The sequence below is a fragment of the Bos taurus genome, chromosome X (genome assembly GCF_002263795.3).
Source record: "Bos taurus isolate L1 Dominette 01449 registration number 42190680 breed Hereford chromosome X, ARS-UCD2.0, whole genome shotgun sequence".
NCBI lineage: Eukaryota > Metazoa > Chordata > Mammalia > Artiodactyla > Bovidae > Bos > Bos taurus.
The window spans coordinates 35,361,144-35,372,004 of NC_037357.1; the positions used below are offsets into that span (position 1 = coordinate 35,361,144).

Here is a 10,861-nt window from a genome sequence, read left to right on the forward strand (position 1 = left end):
CCCCACTGTGGAGAATCTTTTCACCATTAATCTACATGTTTTATCATCAGTGCTGTATGGATGGAGAAGTCTTAAGGCTACTGTAAGAATAAGACTGAAAGCCAGGGGCAGGAGGCATAAATCCAAAACTTGAGAACACTAGAGAACTCCTGACTCCAGGGAACATTAATCTACAAGAGCTCATCCAAAAGCCTCCATACCTACACTGAAACCAAGCTCCACCCAAGAGCCAACAAGTTCCAGAGCAAGACATACCAAGCTAATTCTCCAGCAATGCAGGAACACAGCCCTGAGCATTAAAATACAGGCAGCCAAAAGTCACACCAAACCCACAGACATCTCAAAAATCACTACTGGACACTTCATTGCACTCCAGAGAGAAGAGATCCAGCTCCACCCACCAGAACACAGACACAAGCTTCCCTAACCAGGAAACCTTGACAAGCCACTAGTCCAACTCCATCCACAGGGAGGAACCTCCACAATAAAGAGGAACCACAAACTTCCAGCCTACAGAAAGGCCACCCCAAACACAGCAATCTAAACAAAATGAAAAGGCAGAGAAATAGTCAGCAGGTAAAGGAACATGATAAATGCCCACCAAACAAAAGAGGAAGAGATAGGGAGTCTACCCAAAAAAAGAATTCAGAATAATGATAGTAAAGATGGTCCAAAATCTTCAAAACAAAATGGAGTTACAGATAAACAGACTAGAGACAAGGATTGAGAAGATGCAAGAAATGTTTAACAAGGACCTAACAGAAATAAAAAAAGAGTCACTCAATAATGAATAATGCAATAACAGAGGTCAAAAGCATCTGGAGGGAACCAACAGTAAATAACTGAGGCAGAGGATAGAATAAGTGAGGTGGAAGATAGAATGGTGGAATTAAATGAAGCATAGAGGAAAAAAGGAAAAAGAATTAAAAGAAATGAGGACAACCTCAGAGACCTCTGGGACAATGTTAAAACCCCAACATTCAAATCATAGGAGTCCCAGAAGAAGAAGACAAAAAGAAAGGCCATGAGAAAATACTTGAGGAGATAATAGTTGAAAAACTTTTTAACACCATACACAAAAATAAACTCAAAATGGATTAAAGATCTCAATGTGAGACCAGAAACTATAAATCTCCTAAAGGAAAACATAGGCAAAACACTCTCCGACATAAATCACAGCAGGATCCTCTATGACCCACCTTCCAGAATAATGGAAATAAAAGCAAAAATAAAAAAATGGGACCTAATTAAACTTAACAGTTTTACACAACAAAGCAAACTATAAGCAAGGTGAAAGACAGCCTTCAGAAAGGGAGAAAATAATAGCAAACAAAGCAACTGACAAAGAATTAATCTCAAAAACATACAAGCAGCTACTGCAGCTCAATTCCAGAAAAATAAACAACCCAGTCAAAAAATGGGCCAAATAACCAAACAGAAATTTCTCCAAATAAGACTAACAAACACATGAAAAGATGCTCAACATCACTCATTATGAGAGAAATGCAAATCAAAACCAGAAATGCAAAATCAAAATGAGGTACCATCTCACACCAGTCAGAATGGCTGCTATCTAAAAGTCTACAAACAATGAATGCTGGAGAGGGTGCAGAGAAAGCAGGATCCTCTATGACCCACCTCCCAGAATATTGGAAATAAAAGCAAAAATAAACAAATGGGACCTAATTAACCTTAAAAGCTTCTGCACAACAAAGGAAACTATAAGCAAGGTGAAAAGACAGTCTTCAGAATGGGAGAAAATAATAGCAAATGAAGCAACTGACAAACAAATAATCTCAAAAATATACAAGCAACTCCTACAGCTCAATTCCAGAAAAATAAATGACCCAATCAAAAAATGGGCCAAAGAACTAAATAGACATTTCTCCAAAGAAGACATACAGATGGCTAACAAACATGTGAAAAGATGCTCAACATCACTCACTATCAGAGAAATGCAAATCAAAACCACTATGAGGTACCATTTCACACCAGTCAGAATGGCTGCGATCCAAAAGTCTATAAGCAATAAGTGCTGGAGAGGGTGTGGAGAAAAAGGAACCCTCTTACACTGTTGATGGGAATGCAAACTAGTACAGCCACTATGGAGAACAGTGTGGAGATTCCTTAAAAAACTGGAAATAGAACTGCCTTATGACACAGCAATCCCACTGCTGGGCATACACACTGAGGAAACCAGAATTGAAAGAGACACATGTACCCCAATGTTCATCGCAACACTGTTTATAATAGCCAGAACATGGAAGCAACCTAGATGTCCATCAGCAGAGGAATGGATAAGAAAGCAGTGGTACATATACACAATGGAGTATTACTCAGCCATTAAAAAGAATGCATTTGAATCAGTTCTAATGAGGTGGATGAAACTGGAGCCTATTATACAGAGTGAAGTAAGCCAGAAAGAGAAACACCAATACAGTATACTAACGCATATATATGGAATTTAGAAAGATGGTAACAATAACCCTGTATACGAGATAGCAAAAGAGTCACTGATGTATAGAACAGTCTTTTGGACTCTGTGGGAGAGGGAGAGGGTGGGATGATTTGGGAAAATGGCACTGAAACATGTATAATATCATATATGAAACGAGTCGCCAGTCCAAGTTCGATGCACAATACTGGATGCTTGGGGCTGGTGCACTGGGACGACCCAGAGGGATGGTACGGGGAGGGAGGAGGGAGCAGGGTTCAGGATGGGGAACACATGTATACCTGTGGTGGATTCATGTTGATATATGGCAAAACCAATACAATATTGTAAAGTTAAAAAATAAAATTATAAAAATATATATCTATAAAAAAAAAAGAGGACACTCTTACACTATTGGTGGGGATGCAAACTAGTACAGCCACTCTGGAGAACAGTGTGGAGATTCCTTTAAAAACTGGAAACAGAATTGCCATACGACCCAGCAATCCCACTGCTGAGCATACACACCGAGGAAACCAAAACTGAAAGAGACACGTGTACCCCAATGTTCACTGCAGCACTGTTTACAATATCTAGGACTTGGAGGCAACCTAGATGTCCATCAGCAGATGAATGGATAAGAAAGCTGTGGATTACTCAGCTATTAAAAAGAATGCATTTGAATCAGTTCTAATGAGGTGGATGAAACTGAAGCCTATTATACAGAGTGAAATAAGTCAGAAAAAAAAAAACACCAATAGAGTATATTAACGCATATACGTGGAATTTAGAAATATGGTAATGATGACCCTATATGCGAGACAGCAAAAGAGACGCAGATGTAAAGAACAGACTTTTGGACTCTGTGGGAGAAAGCGAGGGTGGGATGATTTGAGAGAATAGCACTGAAACATTTATGTTATCATATGTGAAATAGATCGCCAGTCCAGGTTCAATGCATGAGACAGGGAGCTCAGGGCCAGTGCAATGGGATGACCCTGAGGGATGGGATAGGGAGGGAGGTGGGACGGGGTTCAGGATGGGGAACACATGTACACCCATGGCTGATTCATGTCAATGTATACCAAAAACCACTACAGTACTGTAAAGCAATTAGCCTCCAATTAAAATAAATTAATTTTTTTTTTAAAAAAAAGCTTGATCTGACCCTCTAACCTGCTCCAGGTACTGGTCCATTTCTTAAAATCATTTACACACTATCACTGCATCTCTATCTCCTTGTAGTTCTTCAGCTTCCTATAATCTGGCTTTTGCTCTCAACACTCCAGAAAACCATGCCTGTGAAGAGCACCAACAGCCTCTATATAGCAAAATTCTATATTCACTTCTCTATTCTCACCTCAATTGATCTCTCAAGAATACTCAACACAGCTAAATAACCCTCCTTCTGTAAACACTCCTACAGGTCTGGCTGCTCCTTCTGTCTCCCTGCTGAATCCTCCTCTGCTAGCTGACCTCTAAATGCTGACTTCCCATGGGGACTGGTTCTGCACTCTCTTAACCCTAGATAAGCTCATCTAGACCTGCCATAATAAACATACGTTCTTTGCTGAAGACACATTGCATACAGAAAAAAACAAAAGGCATAACTAAAGCTGAGGGGCAAACCAAAGACAAAACCCAAGGTATACCAAATAGTTGAGGCAAAGGTAGATGAATAGAGACCCACAAAGACAGAAGAGAACCAACCAGGAAAGTGAGGTGATCTTGAAGCCAAAGGGGGAAAAAAAAACTTCAAGAAGGAACAAGTGTCACCTCCCAGCTCTGTTCACTGATAGACAGCATTAGGACTGTAAAACAGTCACTGAATTTTTACAAGGAAAGAGGCCATTGGTAAGGGTCGAAGAGACATGCTATGGAGTGGAGAAAAACACAAGAGAAACAGTGATGACAATTCATATGGTCCCTGAGACAGAGATGAAAATGTAGCAGCCTTCAAGAAGAAAACTGAGTTTAGCAACAATACAAAAATATCTAGGGTCTTAGTGGACCATAAGTTCTTTATGAAGGGTTATGAGGTAATTGCTTAAAATTCTTACGCTTATGAGATTTTAAAATTATATCAAGTAACGGGATGTCTTGATCACTTTAAGTACTCTTGCCATTATACCCTGTGTTGGTTAGAACACATGTGTAATACTGAGTTCAATTCTGGGACAGTGTATTAAGACTAGACAGAATTGCAAAGTATGGTGAGAGACCTGGAGACTGTTATCACCCAAAAGATGACTAGAGGACTAGAAATATTAAACATGAAAAAGACTTAGATGGAATGCGACAGCAATCTTCAAGTTCATATAAAGTGTAATCCAATGGCTCTGTGGGTAAAGAATCCATCTGTAATGCAGGAGATACAGGAGATAAGGGTTCAATCCCTGGGTCAGAAAGATCCCCTGAAGGAAGACATGGCAACCCACTGCAGTATCCTTGCCTGGGAAATTCCACTGACAGAGGAACCTGGCAGGCTACAGTCCATGGGGTCGCCAAAGAGACATGACTGAGCAACTAAGCACAAGCATACAAATCACCTAGAAGGGGGATGACATTATTTGGAATATAACTAGGAACAGTGGATATAAGGATAGCTCTGGAAGCTATGCATACAGTGTTTTAGTCAATTTAAAAAGTCCTCAATTTTAAAAATGGCTATTACATACCGGGTATAAAGCCACAGAAACTTTATTTTCCTCTCAGATGTCACTAACAAGCATTTCTTATTCTCTCCTATATTGCTAAAACTCACACCTATAATCAAGTCTCACATACGCCCACTACAATGCTCTTGCAACAGAATCTGTAATGTCTAAAGGAATAGTGGAATAATGGAAATAACTATAGGACAAAGAATACTGCATATGAAGTCAGAAAATATGTTCTGCTAATAATGAGGAGTATGTGAATGCCCAATAAATGATAAAGCACCATATAAGATCATAGTCAAGAAGAAAAAGAATTAAATTCTAAGCCATAAAGAGAAGAGGAAAAAAAGATAACGAAATATAAAGGAAAGTCGTCTTACCACAGTTCTTCCCTGTGGTAAGAACTCACTCCTTGCTTTGTCCCACAGCCATTAACCCTATTCCACTACATTTCTGCTAAGAATGCTGAATGAGTTTCCTGTGGCTGCTGTGACAAAATACCAAAAGATGCAAAGTTGAAAACAACAGAAATTTATTGTCTCATAATTCTGGAGGCCAGAAGCCCCAAATCAAGATGTTGGCAAGTCCATGTTCCTCTAAAATCTGTAGGGGGGAATCCTTCCCTGTCTCTTCCTAGTTTCTGGTGGTTTGCCAGCAATCCTTGGTGTTCTTTGGTGCATCCATGTCTTCACATGGGAGTCTCTGTGTCTCTTCTCATAAGGACACCTACTCCAGTATGACCTCATTTTAACTTACATTTTAATTATATATGCAAAGACCCTATTTCCAAATAAGGTCCCATTCACAGGTAGCAGGGGTCAGGATTCAACACATGTTTTTTGAGGATACAACAAATCCTTGTCTTGGAAACTCACCATTCCTCTCAAATCACTCCTAGTCTCCTCCGTCTACAGATTCATTATCACCCCAATTTGCTTCCCTGACCTCTCAAAAACCTCTATCTTATCCCTTTCCTTAATCATATTAGAAGCATGTCCTTAGAACAATGGACCCGAAAGGGAACCTCCAATTAAAAAGACCTGTTTCTTCTGCCTAGAAAGTTCCAAGGAAAGAACATTTTTGGTTCAGTTGCTGGGGTTCCCCCCCCCCCAAAAAAAAAAAAGATATACTATTGGGGAATCCAAGTGAGAATTCTGAATGCAGTTTTTTCTTATAGAGGAATTATTAGAAATTGTGGTGAAGGTCTTTCAGTCCATTAAATTAAAGGTTATATAAGATGTGACTGGTTGACCTAACAACCTAAATGTCATGAGTACCCTTATTTATAGAAAAAAATGCACCCAGATTTTCAAAAAATCTTACAAAGGAATTTTTGGGTTATATCCATTTGTAAGTAAGAGGCTGCTTGCATTTAAAAAAACTGCTAACAAAATAGCACAGCAACAATATAAATGCTCCTCCTCAGTGAAGGCATCTTTAAATGGAAGCTGAAGATGCTTTCAGAGAACTGAGTATTGAAAAAGGATGAGTCGGTGTTTCTCGCACTCAAGTTTATGTGTTTGAACAATTTTTTAAATTCTGTATTTTTATTTTGATAACATTAAAAATATATATAAAAAATAAAAACAAAACAAAAAATATATAAAGTATCCTGGATTATCTACATGTATACCCATTAAATGAGTGATGGCACACAATTCAGTGCTGCGTTTGAATTACAAAGGCATAGGCGCCAAGAAATTCCCTAAAATAACAGTGCTTAATTTTCAATGTACTGGAAGCATGTCTGGCTGCTGTTAGGTTGGCACATCCTAAAATCATAATGACAATCATGACTCAAGCACTCTTGTATTCCTGCTGTGTTTTTAAATCTGTTATAGAGACAAAATTTATCTCTTGCAGTAATGATTTACAAGAGCTGAGACTTTTATCTGATAGCCTGAAAATGACGGTGTGGAAAAATAGCATTAACACATAAATTATCTCAAGCTAAGCAGAAAATAATACTGAAAGGTGTTTGTATCAAGTGGAAACCAAGTAATACTACAATGTGCTATATGAACAAAGGTAGTGCAACTATTCAAACAGAACAAAGAAATGGAAAAATTAACTTGCCACAGAGTGCATGGTAATGGCCAATGCTAAATCAAAAGAAAGCATTCCGTATCATAAATTGTATTATTGCAAGATGTATTATGTTTAATCCTTACAACAGTTTATTAGCAGGATGTTTCACAGAATATATGTCAAGAAAATTAAATTTTCCACCCTTGTATCATAGGCCATACTATTAAACTGGCCCATTAAATTAAATGCAGGTGGAGACGGAAGGTGCTCAGGAAGGTGGTGCTAGTGGTAAAGAACCTGCCTGCCAATACACAAGAGGCCTGTATTCGATCCCTAGGTGGGGAAGATCCCCTGGAGGAGGGTATGGCCACCCACCCCAGTATTTTTGCCTGGAGAATCCCATGAACAGAGGAGCCTGGTGGGCTAGTCCATGGGGTCACGAAGAGTGGGACACGACTTAAGCAGCTGAGCACACTGCATGGAACAAGAGAAGGCATAGAAGTGAGAACATGCTAGAGAAGGTTCATGAACTAGCTGGATGAGATGGAACAGTTGGCATTTGGCAAATGAGATGATTTAGGGATAAGGATAATGGCCATATGTAAAAACAAGGCCTTGCATAAATTAAGTACTTTGTATTTGCTCAAATAGTCTTTCGATTTCAGTTCAACACATGTTCTAAGCACTCAGTACAGCACACATTGGAGGCATGAAGACCAGTGAGAAAGGATAGCTATACTCAAGGGAGCCAGAGTACAATATGGAAGACAGAAAGAAACAAATAAATGCAATAAAGTTTAAGAGTGAATAATCTAAGAATGTACACAACTGCTCAGATTTCTTGTGATTATCTCATCTTGGACAATGAAAAAAGAAAAAAAAATGCAGGTGTCAGACTGTATATTGGGAATTTCCTCAGTATACAATTATTTCTTCTTGGAAGAGAGGTCAAAGTGTCTATTTTATCCTCACTAGGTTCTCAAAACCCAGCACAGTGCCTTACATATAATAATCCCTCAAATATTTAATAAATTAATAAACACTGAGCATCTTTTGGTTTTATTGGGGGCTTCCCTGGTGGCTCAGATGGTAAAGAATCTGCCTGCAATGCTGGAGACCCAGGTTCAATCCCTGGGAGGGGAAGATTCCCTGGAGAAGGGAATGGCTACCTACTCCAGTACTCTTGCCTGGAGAATTCCATGGATAGAGGAGACTGGTGGGCTCTATGGGGTCACAAAGAGTTGGACACATATGAGTGACTTTCATACACACACATAAATGGTAGATAACTTTATATCCAGTAGGACCTGGCAAGAACAATATTTTGATAACCAAGCTATCTCCCTAAGTAAGATAAATGAGTTGAGCTGAGAGTAATGCAGTCCTCAACTCTTCTCAGAGAGGAAATAAGCAAATGACAGAAAACCACCAATTCTGATGCAATAACCTTGGAAGAGACAGAAGAATGAAGAACAATCATTTATATGGGAGAAAAAGAAGATATGTTTATGAAAATCCTGAAATCTGGTCCCAGATCAAGGATATTCTTGTTGGTATTGTAAATATTCTTTTGGGGTGATGCTCTGAGACCCAACCTAATCCTTGTCACTTTCTCAAGACAGGAGATTACCCTGTCAAGTAAAAAAATACCTGTTCTATTTTGCATTCACCACCACCACCATATAATATCATCTTGATTCTTTCTGTTTGCCCCTTCCACACACACTCACAAATATGTAAGCTACTGAGAGTAGCGATCTATCTTACTACCAGCTATATCCCCTGCAGTTAGAAGAGTGTCTAGCTCATATTAGCTGTTCAATGAATGTTTGTAAAACATATGAGTGGCTCTGCTTTCAATCACAGCTATTCAAAGTGAAAGAATGTCCAAAACATGACAGTATCCTCTGGGGTCGAGGAAGAGACCATGGAGTTACAGGTAGCTGAAAGCAATTCATAAAACATAAAGATAACTGTTTGTGAGGGTTATGGAGGAGGGAGGCGTAAAGCATTTCCTCAAGAGTCTAGTACGCGTTCGGTTCGTTAAATATCGGCCAATAGTAATAACAAGAACATCACCACACAGGTCTGACGCTGAGGAAATAAGTCTGGGCAGAGACAGAGAGTTCCTATTTGAACTGAGGAAGAAGAAATGACAACATTAGGCCTTGGAGGAAGGGCTCGCAGAGGGTTACAAACCCAGAAGTAGAAGCTAAGGCAGAAAGTGACGTCATCGAAACTAGGGCGTAGAGTTTTTAGAAGATTCAAGAAACCTCAAGAGATTCGAAACCTACAAAGGGGTCTTATGGAATACAAAGTGAGGGAAAATTTAACATTTTTTTTTTCCCTTCTGTAACAACTTGTGACGCATGCGGACTCTTTCGCTCGAGGCCTTTTTAGGTGCATAAAACGCACTTCACCCAAAGTGAACCTGTCCGACCATTCGAACTGTCGACACCAGAGAAGCCCTAGTCACCCTTCCACTGCCTCCTAATTCCACCTTCCCGTGGGCATCTCTGCGGTCCCCCTGCTGTCGTCTCCCCGCCTTCCACCCCGTTCTCCCCGCTGCTTTTACCTGTCCGGGCACCGTGCAAGAACTCGCCGCGTCAGGACACAGCCGCTCGGCTCAGCACCGGATCCCAGGCTGCCCGTTCCCAGAGGAGGCTGGACCGGACGCCGCCGGCTTCCGCAAAAAAGCGCCCCGCCCGCGCGCGGCCCCCTGGGAATGTGAGCGCTCATCCAATGGGAGCGAGAGGCGGGGCGGGGCCGGCGGCGTTCCCAGTCCTCGTACTTCCCAGGAGCCGCACTGCATCCTGGGAGTGGTAGTTTCGGCTGGTCTATCGCCGACGCTGTTGCGCCTGCTCAATCAACAATTCTCATCATCAACCACATCAAGCGCTATTCCTTAGAGAAAACGAGAGAATGTAGGGCCACCAAAAGTCCAGCATTGAGTTGGTAGGATCAATGAAGAACTGAGCTTTACCAACCGTCTCCCTGCTTAGTCGCAGCAGGTAGCGTCACCTGTTACTTCATAGACAAGAAAGAATTCATCTGACAGAAATTCCCTCTACTTTCGCCACAACATTTTTTAACCGCTTTGGGTCGCTCAGCAATCCTTTCTCCCATTCCTTTCAATGATAGTTGTAGAGTAGTAGTAGTAATAATAATAATAAACTACTCTTATTAGCTGTAAACTCCCTCATCCCTTTTACATCCCTATTCCTTCTTACCAACTTGAGCTCCACTAATAAACTCGAACTCCACTAAGAAACTCGTCTGTTTCATGTCTCAACGGCTCTCTGCTTACTTGCTCTTTGTTGTTCAGTAGCCAAGTCGTGTCCAACTCATTGCAAGTCTATGGACTGCTGCACGCCAGGCTTACCAGACCCTCATCATTTCCCGGAGCTTGCTCAAACTCATATCCATCGAGTCGGTGATGCCATCCAACCATCTCATCCTCTGTCGACCTCTTCTTCTGCCTTCAATCTTGCCCAGCATCGGGGTCTTTTCCAGTGAGTCATCTGTTTCCATCAGGTAGCCAAAGTATTAGAGCTTCAGCTTCAGCATCAGTCCTTCCAAACAGTCCTTCCAAATCAATTCAGGATTGATTTCCTTTAAGATTGACTTGTTTGATCTCCTTACTTTCCAAGGGACTGTCTACAGTCTTTTGAAGCACCACAGTTCAAAGGAATTAATTCTTCCATATTCTGCCTTCTTTGTTTTCCAGCTCTCACATGAC

At 40.6% G+C, this 10,861-nt stretch overlaps 1 protein-coding gene across 1 annotated transcript in view; it reads right to left on the reverse strand.

Moving 5' to 3' along the window:
• VAMP7 (vesicle associated membrane protein 7) overlaps positions 1-9,810 on the reverse strand; it is a gene marked incomplete at its 3' end in the record, with an annotated part of 44,777 nt that extends 34,967 nt beyond the window's left edge. The window contains 1 exon segment of the mRNA NM_001076302.1: positions 9,698-9,810.
• Positions 9,811-10,861: the final 1,051 nt, after the last annotated feature.